At 44.7% G+C, this 20,015-nt stretch overlaps 1 protein-coding gene across 3 annotated transcripts in view; it reads right to left on the reverse strand.

The window, feature by feature from the left end:
- Window positions 1-18,793, reverse strand: part of Chd8 (chromodomain helicase DNA binding protein 8) — a 75,897-nt gene extending 57,104 nt beyond the window's left edge. The window contains exon 1 of one of the 3 annotated variants that reach the window (XM_057785798.1): window positions 18,705-18,793. The gene's annotated coding sequence lies outside the window, so the exon portion shown is untranslated. Of the gene's footprint in view, window positions 1-1,325; window positions 1,426-1,639; window positions 1,706-18,704 lie in introns of those variants that run through there. The other 2 variants (XM_057785797.1, XM_057785799.1) reach the window with 2 other exon arrangements.
- Window positions 18,794-20,015: the final 1,222 nt, after the last annotated feature.

Consider the following 20,015-nt stretch of genomic DNA (forward strand, 5'->3'; position numbering starts at 1 on the left):
GCTCCGACTCCCTGATCCTTGTGTTTTGTAATAACCTTGCCCATTTCTATCCCTTGTCTGTCTCATCACACTGTACTTTAATTCTATTCTACTCACCTACCCCAAAATCTTCATGTCTTTCAACAAAATGGTGACCGCACACAGGGTGTGGAAGGAAGGCACGCACACTGAGAAGAGGCTATCATGGGGTAGGTGGGGTGGGAGGTGTAGTTTTTAAATGTGCACCTAGCATCACGATTCTGCATTTGTACTTATACTTCCTTTCTATGATTACTGTCAGTACAAATGGACAAAATCTTGACCAGTACGGATCTGTAAAAGACAATGGGCAAGGGAACTGACGTCAGTAGGAAGAAAAGAGCATAAAAAAGTCACTATGATAAAGGGCGTTCACCATAGTTTACTGTTCACAATGTGAGAGAAACACCGCAGTAGACACCATTTCATCACCTAACAGATAAATTATATAAACTGAACTACAGGCACAGATTCTCCATTTGTAGATTTCTCAATGAACAAATGCCATACTGAGCAACACTGACTCTTTTCTGTAGTATACAGTCTTAGAAAGCCTGCTCATGCCCACCTAACCTCTACGCCCAAAGATTCAGAAAATAAACTTTTTTTTTACTTCAAAGCATAAACCTTATTGGAAATTGTATCATTTTCAGGAGATTGAGTTAGACACAGATATTAAAACACAGAATAAATAAGGAAAGTTTAATTTAAACAAGAAATACCTTGAAAATAAAATGAATATAACATTTAAAAACACAAAACAAAAAATAACACAATAATTTATAGACGGGAACACTAAAAAATTATGCCATAGAATCATTTGGGACACTCGGAGAATCTCAAACCTTAAAGATAAATGAGAAATAGACACCCAAAGTGAATAAAATCATAAGTTAGGGTCAAAGAATGATGAAGCTGGAAGGACACAGAACACAAGAAATGAAGCTAATAACTTGGAGCCACTCAGGCTTCCTCAAATAAGTCGAGAGCCTATCTTCTCTGTCTTCACTATTCAGTCAAATGAGTGGCAACTCTGTTTCTGTTTTCTAATCGCTGTAGGAAGAAGCATACCCAAATTAAGGGTGTAGACATTTGGGGGCAAATATGGCTGGTAACAGGGAGCACCTCGTTAAAAACTGGGAAAGCTAAATAGCCAACCATAAAACCTAAAAGCATGTATTTTTCAGAGGCCAAGAGGGAAACTGTAGAAATTAATGTTACTCACACGGGGAAAGGGAAGGAAGTAGAATTGATGGAGAGGTAAACGCTACTGAAAGTGGGGGTGGGAAGGGGGTCGGGTACATTACCTGCTCTTACTGCCGGGGTTTGGTGCCAGTAAGGCCCGTACGGCAGAGGCAGGCACAGGCACGGGCGGGAGACTTCAGGCCAACTAGATCCCCCAAAAAGAGTTGAAGTACATGCACTTAAGCGAGGGAGCTATCGGGGGCACCCTCCGAGGTGGGGATGGTCAAGATGGGAAGATGCGGGGGGTGGGGGTGGGGGTGTGATGCCTGGGGAAGAGGCAACGTTAGGACGCAGGCTGCAGGTTGAGAGGCCTAGCAAGCCCCGAAGGAGAAAAGGGCCTGCACCTCACCCCGATGGGAGGCAAAGGTGCTTTTACCTGCGGTGGCCGTGGGGCCGGTTCGCTTCTCGCTGTCTCTCCAGCACCAGTTCCCCTCCTTCTGCGCAACCTAACTTGACGCGCTTGCCCGCCCCACACTTCCATTGGTCGAATCGCACTGCCACTCAAACAAAGGAGCAGAGACGCAAAACAGCGCAAGGGCGGGACTAGAAGCAGCTCCCTTCCCCCGCAGGTTAGGTTGAGAGCGCACAGCGAGGCCTATCCGGTTTCTAGGGCCGAGACCAAGCCTGCAGCTTGCTTGAAAACGAAGGTGCAAAGAGCGCAATCCTAAGGGTGGTTTCTTAGCACTCACACCGCTAGCACACCCGAGAGGCGCTCTGGGAAGGTGTTCTGCACTAGGCCAGCTCCGCCTCCCTCTGGAACCCCTGCCTTCCGGCAGCTCTGTCACTCCCTCCCACTCCCCACCACAAGGTGCCCAGGCGATACCAGGAGGCAGCACAGTTGCTGGGCACGCAGCCTTTCGCTCTCCTCTTCCAAGATAAAACACTCTGTGCTATAACTCAGGAAACTGGCTTGCATGCTTGACACTTCTGCTTCCACAAAGTTAGCTCAGGTGCTTCTAACAATTCTGTGACCCGGTGCCCTCCAAAATACACACCCATTCCTCCCCCAGGCTCTTTCTCTCCAAACAGTGAGTTTGACTTCGCTCTCACGGCACTGTCCATCCCCAGTGTCCCAAGCAGTCTAGGAGAAAGATCAACTTGAACTTAAACCTCCTACTTTTTTTTTTAAAAAAATATTTATTTATTTATTATGTATACAATATTCTATCTGTGTGTATGTCTGCAGACCAGAAGAGGGCAGCAGACCTCGTTACAGATGGTTGTGAGCCACCATGTGGTTGCTGGGAATTGAACTCATGACCTTTGGAAGAGCAGGCAATGCTCTTAACCACTGAGCCATCTCTCCAGCCCCTAAACCTCCTACTTTTAAAGACCCCAGTGTTGCCTAGCACCAGACAGGCCAGAACACCCAGTTAGACTGTAGTAGTATCACGGCTTCCTATTTAGGCTGGCTCTGAACCTCCATATTTAGCATCCAATTGACTGCCAAGTCGTACTGACACTACGGCAATGCATGGGAACAGACTTCAGAACCTGCACTGCGCTACGGTTGTAACTCAATCACTTTGAATCAGATGAGAAAACCGAGCTGCTGAGGAATCCAACTAAGAAACTAAGTAGCAAAGTCAGGATTTGCTTTCTCGCCAATCTCATAAACGATCTTTCTCCCTCCTGATCCCATCCTGCTACCTTAATTATCTTTTCTTTTATTGTTGCTTTGTTTTGTTTTTCGAGACTCTCTATCTTTTTGGAGATGTCCTGGAACTCATTCTGTAGACCAGGCTGGCCTCGAACTCAAAGATCCACCTATCTCTACTTCCTCTACTGTGCTGGTATTAAAGGCGTGCCCCAACACTGCCTGGCCTAATTTTCTAATACACAATTTGACCAAACAAACTTCACGCTTAAGAACTTTCAAAGAGGGGGCTGGAGAGATGGCTCAGAGGTTAAGAGCATTGCCTGCTCTTCCAAAGGTCCTGAGTTCAATTCCCAGCAACCACATGGTGGCTCACAACCATCTGTAATGGGGTCTGGTGCCTTCTTCTGGCCTGCAGGCATACACGCAGACAGAATATTGTATACATAATAAATAAATATTTTAAAAAAAAAAAAAAAAAAAAAGAACTTTCAAAGACATCCTGTTAGTCTTGTAACTGTGTGGGGCATGTCTGCAATTCTAGCACTCAGGAGGCTAAGGTAGATTTCACAGCACACCTTGCCCTTTTTGTACTAGTTCCCACTGTTATTTGACGCAGACACTTACATGCTAGTCAAAAAGTCATTACTATTGTTACATGTTTTCTCATATGGGTCTAGTCAATACTGCTGCATTCAAATTGTATACTACCCTTGATTTGCTGTCCAAATCTTATGTTCTAAGATCTACATTTCTTCATTCACTACCTCAATTCTTGTCTGAGACACAGTCTCACAGTATATAATCTAGATTGCCTTGGAACTCACTATGTGGCCCAAGCTTGCCACAAATTCATGGTGATTCTCCTGCCTCAGCCTCCCCAGTGCTGAAATTACAGCCATGATTTCAGGATTACCATGCCCAGTTATCTAAACATTTACTGAGGGGCTGGAGAGATGGCTCAGTGGTTAAGAGCACTGACTGCTCTTCCAGAGGTCCTGAGTTCAATTCCCAGCAACCACATGGTGGCTCACAACCACCTCTAATGAGATCTGGTGCCTTCTTCTGGCCTACAGGCAGGATACTGTATAAATAAATCAATAAATAAAAAAAATTACTGAGTAGACAGTATACTACTAAGTAACTTGATAATATTAGGAGTCCAAAAATAAATAACCCATTACCCACCAGGCATGATGGTGTATGCCTGTAATTCTAGCACTTGAAGGGGGGGGGGGGAGTATCAGGCACTCAAGGCCTGTTTAAACAAAAGCAACAAAAAACAAGATAGAGGGAGGGAGATGGGAGGGGGAGTGAGAGAGAGATAATCACTACTCCTATTAGATGTGTGTGTGTGGGAAAAGGTAAGTAGTAGGCACTATGATAATAACAAGTGGGCAAGTATAAACAGTTACAAGACGGTCACACAAGGTGGTAACACAACCAGCAGGGCTCACTACAGAGACAAAAGAAGAAGGTAAAATTAATTTAGGAGGAAAAGATACCAGGAAGTAGTTTCTTAAATTATAGGAGCTAGGTTAAGGTGGACCACACAAAAAAGACAACCAAGCAGCAGAGATAGCAAGAAGGAAGGCAAAAACAAAAGCATGAAAATGAAAAGAGTATGTGACACAGAATTCTGTGGTTCAATCCTACCAACACATACATCACAGGAAACTGAACAGACAGAAAGCTGAAGGGCAGGAAGGGTCAGGCATCAGAGAGCCATTGTCTTACAGAAACAAAAGGAATGACTTGATCAGAACTAACCTTAGTTACCTAACTTGCTTTGAGGGATGGAAGAGCAGAAGATGTACGGTCAGTCAGGAGAGTGCCATGAGTCCAGCAAAGATACTGGAGATTTACTAACATGCTCTTTCTGTCCAGCAATCAAAGGCATATATGATGAGATACTTATGCATGAGACCTTGGGTGGGAAGTCCTATCCGCAGAGCCACATTGTTCAGTGTTGTGTCTGGTCTCTGTGGACATACCTCTCTTGCTTTCAGACCATCTTTTAAACCTTAAATTTGTGAGCCACTTAACCGTCCAATAAATTCCCCTTTTGCATCCTACCTAACAAGATAATTAAGATCTGAACTATAGCAATGTGATTCAAAATATGACGGGAGGAAGGAACAGGGCCCAGAAACACATGAGATAAAAATCAGTAGACTATGGAACTTAGCTATACTGAATGAGTTGTTTATAGCATATTAAATTGTGACATTCAATAAACTGGCTGTAAAAAATGCAGTTTGTTGGATTTAGAGAGTCCTCATAACTAGATGGTAGATTTAAAAGTGGAGACTAGCTAAGAAATGTGAGCAATAGAAAAACTGCTCTGATATCATTGAGAGACTAGAAGATGTTGGTGTCTGTGAGAAACTGGAGAGACCAGGATTTCACTACATACATTTCTGACTGGCCTGAACTCACAGAAATTCACCTGCCTCTGCCTTGGGAATTAAAACAGTGGATCAGGGATTTAAAAAGTTTACCACACATGGCCTCCCTAGGTCCCCTTTAAACAAAGTAGCTACTATAAGAAATATATATCCAAGATGGAAAGAGAAATTTTGATTTCTCAAAAGTTAGAAATGTAGAGTTCGTATGTAAAATCTCTACTTTCAAGTGTAGATAAATAATTTAATATAATGCAGACTAAACTAAATATTTAGCTGGAGGCCAAATGCAGTTTGAATAGAAGGCAAGAGCTAATAAAAGAGGATGGATGTTAGGCTGGGTGGTGGTGGCACAGGCAGGCAGATCTCTGAGTTCTAGGCCACCCTGGTCTTCAAAGTGAGTTCCTGAACAGCCAGGGCTAAGCAGTGAAACCCTATCTCGAAAAACAAACAAACAAACAAACAAACACAAAAACAAACAAAATGGGAGGACATTATAATTTAAGGAACAGAATGAGCTATGACAACTTAAAAACAAACAGAAAGGAACTAGAGATGAAGGGAGCAAGCAAGGAGAGTAAAGATTTGAAGGATGGACACCAGTCTATCCGATCAAAGGAAAAATACCCATTGGAGGGGACAGAGAGAGGGCTCAGGAGTTAAGAACACTGGCTGCTCCAGCAGAGGGTTCGGGTTCAGTTCTCAGCATCCGTATGGTAGCTCACAACTACCCATTTTAGTTCCAGGGGATCCAAAGCCTTCTTCTGGCCCCTGAAGGTACCAGGCACACATGTGATTGCAGAAAACCACCCTCTCCTTACACATCTTCCTCCTGGCTTCAAGGTTTTCCCTCTGCCTCTGCAGCCACTTCTCTCTTCTCTCTGCTCTGAGTTTCACTCAGGCTCCCAGCTTTCTTCTCTTCACGCCGTCCTTTCTTCAAGGATGTCTAATTCGAACATACAGCCTCAACTGCTATTCTTTCATTTCTTCACTGAATGATCCACATGCCCTCACCTCTTTCATTTCTACTTCTGAACCCACTGCCCCAGTTAACAGCTTACTCAACATTCTTTCTTGGTGCTTCTCCAGTCCCCCACCACTAAACATGACCACCTTCCAGCAACCTCCTATCAAGTCACAGCCAGAAACAAGACATCCTTTTCTTTACCTCCTGCATCACCTACTTTTGCTCTATCGGTTCTGGTTACTACTGGACCACTGTACTTGTCTTGTAACCGAAGTAATCCTTTCCTTTTCCTTTCTCTCTGCTCCCATCCAGCGTCACATGGTATTAAGGAGAATTAATAGCCTAGGAGCTGCTCTACTATTAAACTATACCCAACCTTAATTTTCTTAACAAGCTGAAACACTATCTTGAGTAAAATGAGGCATAAGAGATCATTAATTTGTCCAATATCCTACAGCCAGTAAAAAAAGTAGTACCAGATTCAAATCTAGGCAATGTAACTACCATACCGTATCTACTGTGTCCTAAGATACATACTCCTACTATAAATTCTCTTAGCCAGGCATGGTAGGTAGTTCATGGCTATTATCCTAACACTCAGGAAGCAGGCAGGAGGATCATTTGTGAGTCAAAGGCCAGCCTGAGCCACAAGCAGAGTTCCAGGGCAAATCAGGGTTATAGAGGAAGACCCTATCTCAAAAACAAACTAATAATCAATAAAGTCTCTCTTAATAATCAATACTTTCTCCTTTTAACTGGAGACTGGATAACCAATTATATAGTTTTTGATGTCTTTCCTTCCTTGTTAGAATGTAAGCAAAGACTATTTATAACCTGTCTTGGTGGTAATGGGCATTCGATGTACTTTTGCTGAAGAACGCATTAAACCTCCAGTCAAAGGTGTGTATGAATGAAGCCTCATCTCTTTCAACGTCTTCCCTTACTAAACACACAACAAACGAGAGGGGAAAGGCTTCCTTTCAGGAACACTCAGAAAAGGTGTCATAAGCCAAAATCACCTTCACTTCTCAGGACCAGTTGCCGGCACAGCAAAAGAAGCAAAAGAAGCCGTAAGACTAGAGACTCTTCCAGAGACACCATGTTTGATTTTCAGCACACACACGACAGCCCGCACCATCTGTAACTCTAGTCCCAGGAGACCCAACACTCTTTTCTGACCTTCATAGATACTGAAGAAGCAAACAGTGCAGATATACATGCAGGCAAACTCGTACACATCAAATTAAAAACAAGGGGGCATACATACACACAAAAGACTTTTCTACAGCATGTATCACTATCGGCAGAAGTGAAATTTTGGTGATCCCTTTTATGTTTAGAATGATGACTCCTCGTCTATGGCCGTACCACCCTGAAACACTCCTGATCTCGTCTGATCTTGGAAGCTAAGCAGGGTCAGGCCTGGTTAGTACTTGAATGGGAGAATGATGACTTAAATTATCCGGTGGTGATAATTTAAGGTGGTGGCAAAAAGCAAGTGTTAACAGTATATACACCCACAGGACTTAAAAATAGGGTCTGGACTTTTTTTTTTTTTTTTTTGGTTTTTCAAGACAGAGTTTCTCTGTAGTTTTTGAGCCTGTTTTGGAACTCACTCTGTAGACCAGACTGGCCTCATACTCACAGAGATCTGCTTGCCTCTGCCTCCCAAGTACTGGGATTAAAGGCGTGCACCACCACTGCCTGGCAAAACTTCTTCAAGCACAGAGCAGGTAAATGAAGAACAGGAACCCAGTGATCCTTTCTTTTTTTGCCTGCCACCCCCAGCCAGACAGGGTTTCTCTGTGTAGCTTTGGATCCAGTCCTTGGAATTAGCTCTTGTAGACCAGACTGGCCTTGAACTCACAGAGATCCACCTGCCTCTGCCTCCCGAGTGCTGGGATTAAAGGCGTGCGCCACGATCCAGCCTGGACTCTTTTTTTTTAAGACAACCTCACTGTAGAATTTTTTTTTAACTAGAGGTAAAACTCTAGAGTTTTGGTCTAAGCCTGAAGAGAGAAAATAAGAGTGTAATCTTTGAGTCTTTAAGGATCTTTGCCCTTAAACTCAGGCTGAATCTGAAGCAATACTGCATCACTGGCTCATGGTCAGAGAAGGAGAATGGGAAAGGAGATTGCCACTCAAGAGGAAAAGGTTGAGTTCAGGTCCTGAACACGTGTGCAGGAGGAGAGAACTGATGGCTCCAGACAGCAGACACACGCCTACCCACACGTACACGACAGAAACACTCACAAAATGATGATGACGGAGTTCCAGAGAAGTCTAACCTGACCAGGACAGCGACTGCTGCTGCTACCTCTGGGTGTGTAAATCACCACGTACAGCACTCAGCTAACAGCCCCGGTCTCCACCTCCTTGCAGCCTAACTTTCCCTATTTTAAGTAAGCCACTCTTTATACACTGTTCTGAGTGTTTCCTTAATCAACTACATGCTATAAAGCTAACAGCCCATGCATTCAAAGCAATCCTAAAGAGTAGAAGATAATATGTAACATTTGACACAGAGTAGGCAAATGAAGAGGAATTTATTCCTTAGCCAATATTTTATAACAATGCCACTAAAATCCATATCTAACGTCTGCTAAGCAGGAAGACGGAAAACCAAAATACACAAATGAGTTTCCCAGCTGGAGCTGCAGGCCAAGGGACCTGGCATTAACAGGCAGAGGGAGCGCAGCCCTCAGTAGATCTCAGTTAGCGTTAGAATCCAGGGCGATGCTGAGGAATCCAACGCACCACCACGTGCGCAGGAGTATCTCAGCATCTATCACACAGGATGTTCCTTTTTTTTTTTTTTTAAAGATTTATTTAGCCGGGCGATGGTGGCGCACGCCTTTAATCCCAGCACTCGGGAGGCAGAGGCAGGCGGATCTCTGTGAGTTCGAGACCAGCCTGGTCTACAGAGCTAGTTCCAGGACAGGCTCCAAAACCACAGAGAAACCCTGTCTTGAAAAACCAAAAAAAAAAAAAAAAAAAAAAAAAAAAGATTTATTTATTTATTATGTACATAGTGTTCAGCCTCCATGTATGCCAGAAGAGGTCACCAGATCTCATTACAGATGGTTGTGAGCCACCATGTGGTTGCTGGGAATTGAATGAACTCAGGACCTCCGGAAGAGCAGTCAGTGCTCTTAACCTCTGAGCCATCTCTCCAGCCCCCCCCGCCCCCCCCCCCCCCCCACAGGATGTTCTTGTGTAATTCGTAATTCCCTTGCTAGCTCAGGCCCAGCTCCTGCAGACTTAAGTCTCCACCAACTTTCATGAGAGAAATAAGGAAATGACCAAAACCTGTACAGATATTTAAATGCCTCATTTAAAAAAGTTCCCTAGCAGGGCGATGATGGTGAATACCTTTAATCCCAGCACTAGAAAAGCAGAGGCAGGCAGAACTCTGTGAGTTTGAGGCCAGTCTGGTCTAAGAAAGAGCTTCAGACACAGAAAAACCCTTGTCTCAAAGAAAAAAGAAAAAAAAGGAAGGAAGGAAGGAAGGAAGGAAGGAAGGAAGGAAGGGAGGGAGGAGGGAGGGAGGGAGGGAGGGAGGGAGGGAGAGAGGGAGGGAGGGAGGGAAGGGAAGGAAGGAAGAGAGGGAGGGAGGGAGGGAAGGGAGGGAAAAGAGGGAAGGGAGGGAGGAAGGAAGGAAGGGGAAGGGAAGGAAGGGAAGGAGGAAAGGGAGGGAAGGAAGGAGGGAGGAAGGGAGGGAAGGAAGATGGGAGGGAAGGATGGAAAGAAGGAGGGAAGGAAGAGAGGGAAGGAGGAAAGGAGGAAGGGAGGAAAGGAAGGATGGAAAGAAGGAAGGGAGGAAGGAAGGGAGGGAAAGAAGAGAGGGAAGGAGGGAGGGAAGGAAGAGATGGAAGAAGGAAGGGAGGGAAGGCAGACATACTCTGCCCTGGCAGAGGTTGGTTCCCAGCATCCAGAGGTGGCTCAGAACCATCTAAATAAAACTTCATCTCCAAAAGGATCTAACTCTGGCTCTTTAGGCACCACGCTCTACACACCTACACACACACACACACACACACACACACACACACACACAAAGTTAAAATAAATCTTTTAAGAAAAAAAAAGGGTTAATATAGAAGAGAAACAAGGAAGAACAAAATACTGACAAAAGTCAAAACCCCCAGCAATGCCATTCAGGTGGTGTAGGCCTTACATCCTAGCACCAAGGAGGCAGAAGCAAGTGGATCTGTGTGAGTTCAAGGAGAGCCTGGTCTACATAGTAAGTTCCTGAAAAGCCAGGGCTATGTAGAAACCTAGTCTCCAAACCTCCCCTCTCCCACAAAACAAAAACAAAAACCCAAGAAAAGAAAAAAAGAAAACTCAGAAACAGATGATACAGTTCACTGGGCTAGCTCTGACCTTGCGTGTCCAAGGCCTTGGGTTCCATCCCTATACAGCAACATGCACAATGCACACACTCATGTACACACGCACGCAACACACTCATGTACACACATGCACACACTCATGTACACACACGCACACACACTCATGTACACACACATGCACACACTCATGTACACATGTACACACGCATGCACACAGACACTCATGTACACACACTCATGCACACACACACAAAATCGACCAGAAAAAGCTTCTCACTGATGCAGTTTAGACAAACCTAAAAGCACACCTCACCTTCCAAATTCTGTTATCTGAACTCTAAATAGGCAATTAACCTACAAAAATCACTAATTTCTCCACTGGGGGTATATTTAAATGTCTCGTTTTAAAAACAATAAAAAACAAAAACTCCTCAAGCCAGGAAAAGAAAAAAAAAAATCACTAAATTTTCAAAGAACCAACTAAAAAGAAATTCTATCACTAATGGAACAATATACTTACAAATGCTTATGTCCCATCACCAAAGATGTCTTCAGCTTACTCTCAAAATATGCAGTGGAAGTTTTTTAAAAAGGCAGGAAATCCCTAAGGTTTCTATAATGACCATAAGGTACAATTCCAAGAATCCTGCAGGACTCACAAGTGTTAAGGAGCTTGGCTGCCTTTTCAAATGAATTTAAGAATTAAGTTGTATGGGGCTGGAAATCCCAGTGGTTAAGAGCACTTGCTGCTCTTGCAAAGGCCCTCCTGATTTTGGTTTCCAGTACCCACAGGGAGGCTCACAACTCCAGCTCCAGGGGATCCAAGACTCTCCTTTAGCCTTCTTGTGTACCAGGCACACACATGGTGCACATACATACATGCAGGCAATGTTCATACACATATTTGGAGACACGGTTTCTCTGTGTAGCTTTGGAGCCTGTCCTGGAACTTGCTCTGTAGACCAGGCTGGCCTCGAACTGACAGAGATCCGCCTGCCTCTGCCTCCCGAGTGCTGGTGTGAAAGGTGTGAGCCACCACTTCCAGCTACATAATCTTTTTATTTCTAATTCAATTACCGTGGCTGAGGGAAACGTTCAATGGTAGAGAAGATCCTGAATTCAGTCCCTAAGCACACCAGAAAGAAAGGCATTTACTTACTATATAACCTTTCTCGGAAAGTCATTGACCTAACACCATAGGCTGTAAACTCAGCACGGTGGTCCAAGTGCGTAACCCCCGAAGTCAGGAGCTGTGACAGGGAGACTGCTGAAAAGTCCCAGGCAGGGCAAGGGATGGTTCAGTGGTTAGAGCACTTGCTGTTCTTGTAGAGGACCTGGATTTGATTTCTAGCACCCACACTGGGCAGCTCACGACCACCAGTAACTCCAGTTCCAGGGGATCTGATGCCCAGGTCTGGTCTTCACAGGCACCTGAATGAAAGTGGTGCACACAGACTTAAGGCACACACATTACAATGAAAAAACCATATCGAAGCCAGTCTACGGTAGTTAGTGGTTCCAGGCCAACCTGGGTTAGAATAAGATCCTGTCTCAAAAAGGGGGTGGGGGGGAAGTTGGGTTTTGTGTACTGGAGATCGCTCAGTAGCTAAAAAGACTTGCAGCAAATCAAGAGGACCACAGTTCAGATCTAGCACCCCCCTAACAACCCAGACCTTCTGTGATTGTAGTGCTCTCTTCTGGAGGCACATGCCTTAAATCCCAGAATTTGGGAGACAGAGGCAGGTAGATTCTTTGTGAGTTCAAGGCCAGCCTGGTCTACATCGTGAGTTAAAGGACAGCCAGCACTATGCAGAGAGACTCTGTCTTAAAACAAAACAAATAATGATAGAAATAAAAACACTAAAAAATTAAAGTTTTAAAAAAGAAGCTATAGAATCTCAGAACAAAAGGTCATTATGCGATTATTCTACCAGACTGTTGGGGAATTAGGAAAAGTTTATCACAATCACATTTTAGGTGCTGACACATAGGGAGGGTTCAATCCTAGAAATTTCTGCTAAGTCATTTCGGTAGAAGGCTACTGGACTGTCATTTCAAAATAAAGTGAGATTATATACTACAAACTTCTCTGGAGATATGCAGAAGAAATAAAATCAGGGATATTTTATTCTTTCAACAATAAAAAGAACTTAATAATTATGCATACTAATAAATAATTATTTTTGGCAATCTTTTCAAATAAATTAGTGAGACCATTCAATGATAACTAGAATTTGAAGAAGGTAGAATTCTGTCTAAGCTCCCTAAATTGTTTAGTGCTCAGAATATACTCTTGGATCTATTCCTGCTGAAGACGAATATGATGCGATTATGCTATCTATGTCTACCGACTTTTCTGATTTTTTTTTTTTTTTTGGTGGTATTATAGACAGGACTCGGGGCCTGTATATACTAGGCAAGTATTACATCCACAGCCCCTTCTATTGGACCTTTGATAACTGTGTAATATACAGTTAGTGAACAGAATTTAAATGTTTCAGTTTTTAAAAAGACCCTTGCTATAATCCAAAAGCAAAATATAAGACAATTTAAGTTGAACATTTTGCTTCATGTGGCACTAAACAATCCAGGAAACCCCACTGATGATGGAGGAAGGTCATTTGTCAATAAACAAACTGCCTTGGACCATTTGATAGGCCATCCCTTAGGTGGGTGGAGTAGACAGAATAGAATGCTGGGAGGAAGAGGAAGTGAGCTCAGAGGCAGGGCAGCTCCTCTGGAGCAGACGCCATGCTCTCCTCTCCAGAGCAGATGCAATGAAGCTCTGACCCAGGATGGACATAGGCTAGAATCTTCCCGGTAAGCGCACCTTGGGGTGCTACACACATGAATAGAAATGGGCCAAGCAGTGTTTAAAAGAATACAATTTGTCACTCGGGAGGCAGAGGCAGGCGGATCTCTGTGAGTTCGAGACCAGCCTGGTCTACAAGAGCTAGTTCCAGGACAGGCTCCAAAACCACAGAGAAACCCTGTCTCGAACCCCCCCCCCCAAAAAAAAGAATACAATTTGTGTGTTTTTATTTCGAGGCATAAGCTAGCTAGGCAACCATGAGCCGGGCTGTGGGAAGAGGCCCACAGTTCCTACTTCACACTGAAGGACAGAAAGTAATGGACAATAAGAAAAAAGTAAGAAGTCAGGTGGTGGCGGCGCACACCTTTAATCCCAACACTCAAGAGACAGAGGCATGTGGATATTTTTGAGTTTGAGTCCAACCTCGTCTATAGAGTGAGTTCCAGGACAGCCAGAGATACACAGAGAAACCCTGCCTCAAAATCCCAAAAAACAAACAAACAAAAAAACAAAACCCCCTCCCAAAAAAAGAAAGAAAAGAAAATGAAAATGGCGGCACAGACCTGCTCTGTCAACATTTGGGGATATTTAGGAAGATGGATTAGAAGTTCAAAGCCAGTCTCAAGCATATAGCAGAGTTCAGGGGCAGCTTAACTATGTGAGACTTGCCTCAAAACAAAAAACAAACAACAAAAAACAAAACAACCAAAGTCAAGATCCTGCTACTCCTTAAAGAAGAGTTATAGGGCCGGGCGATGGTGGTACACGCCTTTAATCCCAGCACTTGGGAGGCAGAGGCAGGCGGATCTCTGTGAGTTCGAGACCAGCCTGGTCTACAAGAGCTAGTTCCAGGACAGGCTCCAAAACCACAGAGAAACCCTGTCTCGAAAAACAAAAACAAACAAACAAAAAAAAAGAGTTATAGGCAATTAATGAAAGAGGAAGAATCAGTCCTGTCTAAAAATGAGCCCCCCATAGTTAAGCCACCCCAGAAGGTTGGTCCTAAGCCCATATACACACAAGCAACACTGGGTGGACTCAGCAGGCGTGCACACACACACACACACACACACACACTAATAATTAAAGAGGTCAATAATGTGAGGAATCAGGGGGCATAGGAGGAACTGGAGGGAAAAGAAGAATGGAAATGATATAAACATAGCATTCCTGACTGAAATTATCAAAGAAAGAAAATTAAAAGAGAGAGAGAAAAATTCCCTACAGAATAGTTTAACTATACTGGGAATTTAACCCATAGCTTTGTATATGCTTTGCAGGTGCGCTACCAAGCTATATCCTTCACTCCTTACAACAAAAAATTTAAAATATAAAGTACAGCAACAAAACAAAAAGAGTGAACTTTGAGCCAGGCAGTGGTGGCGCACACCTTCAATCCCAGCACTCAGGAGGCATAGGCAGGCGGATCTCTGTGAGTTCGAGGCCAGTCTGGTCTACAAGAGTGAGTTCCAGAACAGGCTCCAAAGCTACAGAGAAACCCTGTCTCGAAAAACCAAAAACAAGGGAGCCAAATTTGACTTCATAAACACATGTAAAACAAAACTGTGAGGCAGAGGCAGGCAGATCTCTGTGAGTTTGAGACCAGCCTGGTCTACAAGAGCTAGTTCCAGGACAGGCTCCAAAACCACAGAGAAACCCTGTCTCGAAAAACCAAACCAAACCAAAACAAAACAAAACTGTGAGGACAATGTCTAGAATGTAGTAAACAGTGAGATAGGCACTTCAGGCACTAGAAAATAGCTGCAGCTGTAACATAAAAATACAGCTGGGAGCCGGGCGATGGTGGCGCACACCTTTAATCCCAGCACTCGGGAGGCAGAGGCAGGAAGATCTCTGTGAGTTGGAGACCAACCTGGTCTACAGAGCTAGTTCCAGGACAGGCTCCAAAGCCACAGAGAAACCCTGTCTCGAAAAACCAAAAAAAGAAAAGAAAAAAAAAATACAGCTGGCTGGGTGCAGAAGAGATGGCTCAGAGGGCAAGAACTCTGGCTGCTCTTCCAGAGGTCCTGAGTTCAATTCCAGCAACCACATGGCGGTTCACATTCATCCATAATGAGATCTGGTGCCCTCTTCTGGCCTGCAGGCAGACATGCAGGCATGCAGAAAGAACAGAGATACATAATAAATAAATCTTAAAAAAAAAATACAGCTGTTATGCAGATACTGGACATCCAGAAATCACAGGATCAATACTAATAAGAAAACCACCAATGCTACAAAATTCCCTCTAGGGGAGAGATAAAGCCTACATGTGTGACACAGGAAACACGAGCACCTACCAATGCATCAAAAGCCAAAGAAAGAGACAGTAAGTACCAGATGGCCACAGAAGTGCTGGGGAAGTTGCTCGGAGACCTGAGATCTCCGAGTCAAGATCTAAAATCAAGCAGAGAAGCAAAGTGTCTTCTACTGGTGGCCTAGAGGTTTCAGGGAAAGTTCGTCTTTAGTTTTTCTCCCAAGTATTAGACTTGAATATGAGCTCAGAAAATAGATTTTATGGCTGTGGATAAATAATTTCATAAAACTATTTAACATTCATATGAATGTTGTAGCTCTTCCATGAATAAAAGTATTAAGTCTTACTATTTTAGTAATCTTCAGTCACAGTACTGCTTACAGAAATTCTCTTTTCTGCCAGGTGGTGGTGGTGTGCACCTTTAATCCCAGCACTCGGGAGGCAGAGGCAGGTGATCTCTGTGAGTTCGAGGCCAGCCTGGTCAACAAGAGCTAGTTCCAGGACAGGCTCCAAAGCTTCAGAGAAACCCTGTCTCAAAAAAACAAAAACAAAAATAAATAAATAAATATAAAATTCTCTTTTCTTTCGTTTTCTTTTTTTCTTTGTGTGTGTCGGGGGGAGGTGAGACAAGGTTTCTCTGTATAGCCTTGGCTGCCCTGGAACTCACTCTATAGATCAGGCTGGCCGGGAACACACAGAGATCCAACTGTCTCTGCCTCCTGAAGGGAGGAGGATTAAAGGCATGTGCCACCACCAACCACTTAGAAATTGTCTTTTCAGAGGTGACATATGTAAAGGTTTCCTTCAAAAGATACCCTTAGCATCCTCTTACAGAATCTGTTGTCTCATATAAAATGTCCACAAAATTATGCCCAGATGGGTACAACGCCCTATCATCTAGTCCTACAAAAAAGGTTGTTGTAGGAGACTAGATTCATGTTTCCTGGTAATACAAAATCAGCTCAGCAGATATATTCTCTATCCACATCGAAAACGATGTGGCCAGTTTGGGGACTGGAGAGATGGCTCAGAGGTTAAGAGCACTGGCTGCTCTTCCAGAAGGCCTGGGTTCAACTCCCAGCCTTCAACCCACGTGGTAATTCACAACTGTCTATAATTCCAGTTCCAAGTGACCTGGCACTCTCACACAGATATAAGCCTATAAAATAAAATAAATAGTTAAAAAAGAAAAAAGGATGTGGCCAGTTTGAGAATTGAAAAAAATCAAAAGACCACATGCACATGACAGATCAAACACTGAGATTTGAACTATTCAAGAACCTATGCATACATCCCAACGTGCCCCCACCTCAGGCCTCCTGTACACACACACACACTGACTGTCTTTTCTAGTGGAACCAGATTCCATTCCCAGCACCCACATGGCAGCTCACAACTGTCTGTGACTCCAGTTCCAGAGGATCCAATACCCTCACACAGATATACATGATGGCACACACAGAAAAAAAAAAAAAAAAAAACCACACACACAAAAAAAACAAATCAAAACAATAGCAAAAAACAATGCATATAAAATAAAAATAGGGCTGGAGAGATGGCTCAGAGGTTAAGAGAACTGACTGCTGTTCCAGAGGTCCTGAGTTCAATTCCCAGCAACCACATGATAATATACACCCATCTATAATGAGATCTGGTGCTCAGAACACTATATACATAATAAATAAATTTAAAAAAATAAAAATCATAAATTATAAAAGAGTTGTCAATTACATAGTCAACCATAAAAATTATTTAAAAAAAATGCTGGATGGTGGTGATGCACGCCTTTAATTCCAGCACCAGGGAGGCACAGGTAGACGGATTTGAGTTCGAGGCCAGCCTGGTCTACAAGAGCTAGTTCCAGAACACGCTCTCAAAAAACAAACAAACAAATAAATAAATAAATAAATATTAAGGAGAGAGAGAGGTGCACACCTTTAATCCTAGCACTGGGAAGGCAGAGGCAACAGGATGATTGTGAGTTCGAGGTCAGCCTGGTCTACAAAATGAGTTATGAGTTCCAGGACAGTCAAAAATCCTGTTTCAAGGAGGGGGGTGACATCCAAATCACAAGTTCACTTTCCAGTATCCGATGTGACCTCCGCTGACACTAGGAAAAGCCAGTAAGAGAGTCTCTTGCGTTAACAAACTCAGAAGAGAGATGAGATGGCAGGATACAGCGGACACTGACAGAGCAGTTTCTCACTTGTGTCTGAGATGCCCCACTATGTCTATCCTTTAAAAGAAAATTGCGCAGTGTTTTAACAGTCACTTTGCTCACTCAGTGCAAAGACTGGCCCACTACATACCTCTTCTAGGAAGCCTTTACCGACTACCCCTTACCTTTACCGACTACCCCTTACCTTTACCGACTACCCCTTACCTTTACCGACTACCCCTTACCTTTACCGACTACCCCTTACCTTTACCGACTACCCCTTAAAGAGGAGCTGCTGCATATGCACAGACGCAGCAAATGGCAGGCACAGTTTTGGAGACACCGGAGACAGGTAAAACAAAACAAAACTGTATACGCTAAAAGACAGAGGGAGGGGTCCTCTCTTAGTAAAAAGTTTACATAATGTGTCAAAACCTGCAGATCTGTCAAAGAAGACAAGACTTGAGCGGGTTGCCCTCATTTCTACTTTCCAACAGCCCCACAGTAATCGGGTATATAACAAATCTACGCACGCTCACCCCATGCTTTTCTACTCACGTTTACTAAAACACAGAAAAGCCGGGAGAGAAAACAAAAACAGCCAAACAAAATAAAACCCTAGCCTCACACTTATGAGTCCAAAGTATGGAGTAACCAAACCGAGCAGGGGACTTTTTCTTCCCGCGAAGGAGGAAGAAGAGCAAGGCAGCTGCCCCGAGTGTGCGCCTCGCCCAGGAGGGCGATGACAAGCTCCAAACTCCACGACCGCCCCGGCGCCGAGACGGGCGCCGGCCTCCCACAAAGGAGCATCCCCGCACCCGAGCGCTCCCAAGTGCGCCCGCGTGACCCCACCCACTGCCGGCTCGGCGGAGGCGCGCGTGCCGCAGGCTTACCTGAGCCGGTCCCGCAGCCAGCTTCCTTCCCCGGCCGAATTGCGAGCCGCCGTCCGGGAGAACAAGGCGCCTTCCGGCGGAGCACGGCCAGCCCTCGCTGCAGGCAAGCTTGCTAGGCCTCCACGGGGACCCGCCCACCGTCCGCCGCCCACCAATGGGAGGGCCGGAACGGGCCGCCGTCCAGGAAGTCTCCGACGGCTGGGCGGGCCCGGGGCTGAGAAGGCTGCGTAGGCATCCGCAGATTTGCCTGATTGGAAATACAAGTGCCTCGCGGGCTTGCAGCACCGGCCTCTGACCCCAGCCACTGGGGTACCCGAGACACGGGCCGCACCTGCTGCCTGTCTCGGGTCGGCTGGCTCCGTGAACACCTACCTTTGGGTCCTGCCCCAACATACTCTCCCTTCACATACTCATGACACCCATTGGTCAGGGTGACAGACTCTGGGAGTAACGTGGAAAACGTGATTGGAAGCAAGCCCCACTATCCTCTTACTTAGATGTAGAAATGATGCTGTTTTATCATTAAAGTCAACAAAATCAAGTTTTTCGAATGACCTATGTGTGACCAGTTCTTGGGGGTGATCCTTTATAAACAGGATTATCGACACAGATTACAGTTTACATAGCCATTCTACAAGCTTACCTATGCATCTATTAAAGATTTTCCAGCATTGGTTTTTAAGACAGGGTCTTAATGTTGGCCCTGGCTGGTCTGGAACTCGCTATGGAGCCCAGGCTGGCCTCAAAACCAGAGACCTGGCTACCTCTTGCTGCTGAGTACTATAATTTAAGACCTGTGCCACCATACCCCAAGTCCCTTGTTCTGATTTTAGCAACCCAAAATACGGAGTCATTTAGCAATAATAGGAGCGAGGAATTTCACTTAAAAAACAAAAGACCAGCTGGGAGGTGGCGGTGCATGCCTTTAATCCTAACACTTGGGAGGCAGAAGCAGAGGATCTCAGTGAGTTCGAGGCCAGCCTGGTCTAAAGGATTGTTACACAGAGAAACAGAAACAAGCCGGGTAGTAGTGGCCGCATGCCTTTAATCTCAGCACTTGGGAGGCAGAGACAGGCGGATCTCTGGGAGTTCGAGACCAGCCTGGTTTACAAGAGCTAGTTCCGGGACGGGCAAAGCTACAGAGAAACCCTGTCTCGAAAAACCAAAAAAACAAAACAAAAAGACCTAAACCAGCCGGGAGGTGGTGGCGCACGCCTTTAATCCCAGCACTCGGGAGGCAGAGGCAGGCGGATCTCTGTAAATTCGAGGCCAGCCTGGTCTACAAGAGCTAGTTCCAGGACCGGAACCAAA

This window comes from Chionomys nivalis, chromosome 12 (genome assembly GCF_950005125.1).
Source record: "Chionomys nivalis chromosome 12, mChiNiv1.1, whole genome shotgun sequence".
In the NCBI taxonomy this organism is placed as follows: Eukaryota; Metazoa; Chordata; class Mammalia; order Rodentia; family Cricetidae; genus Chionomys; species Chionomys nivalis.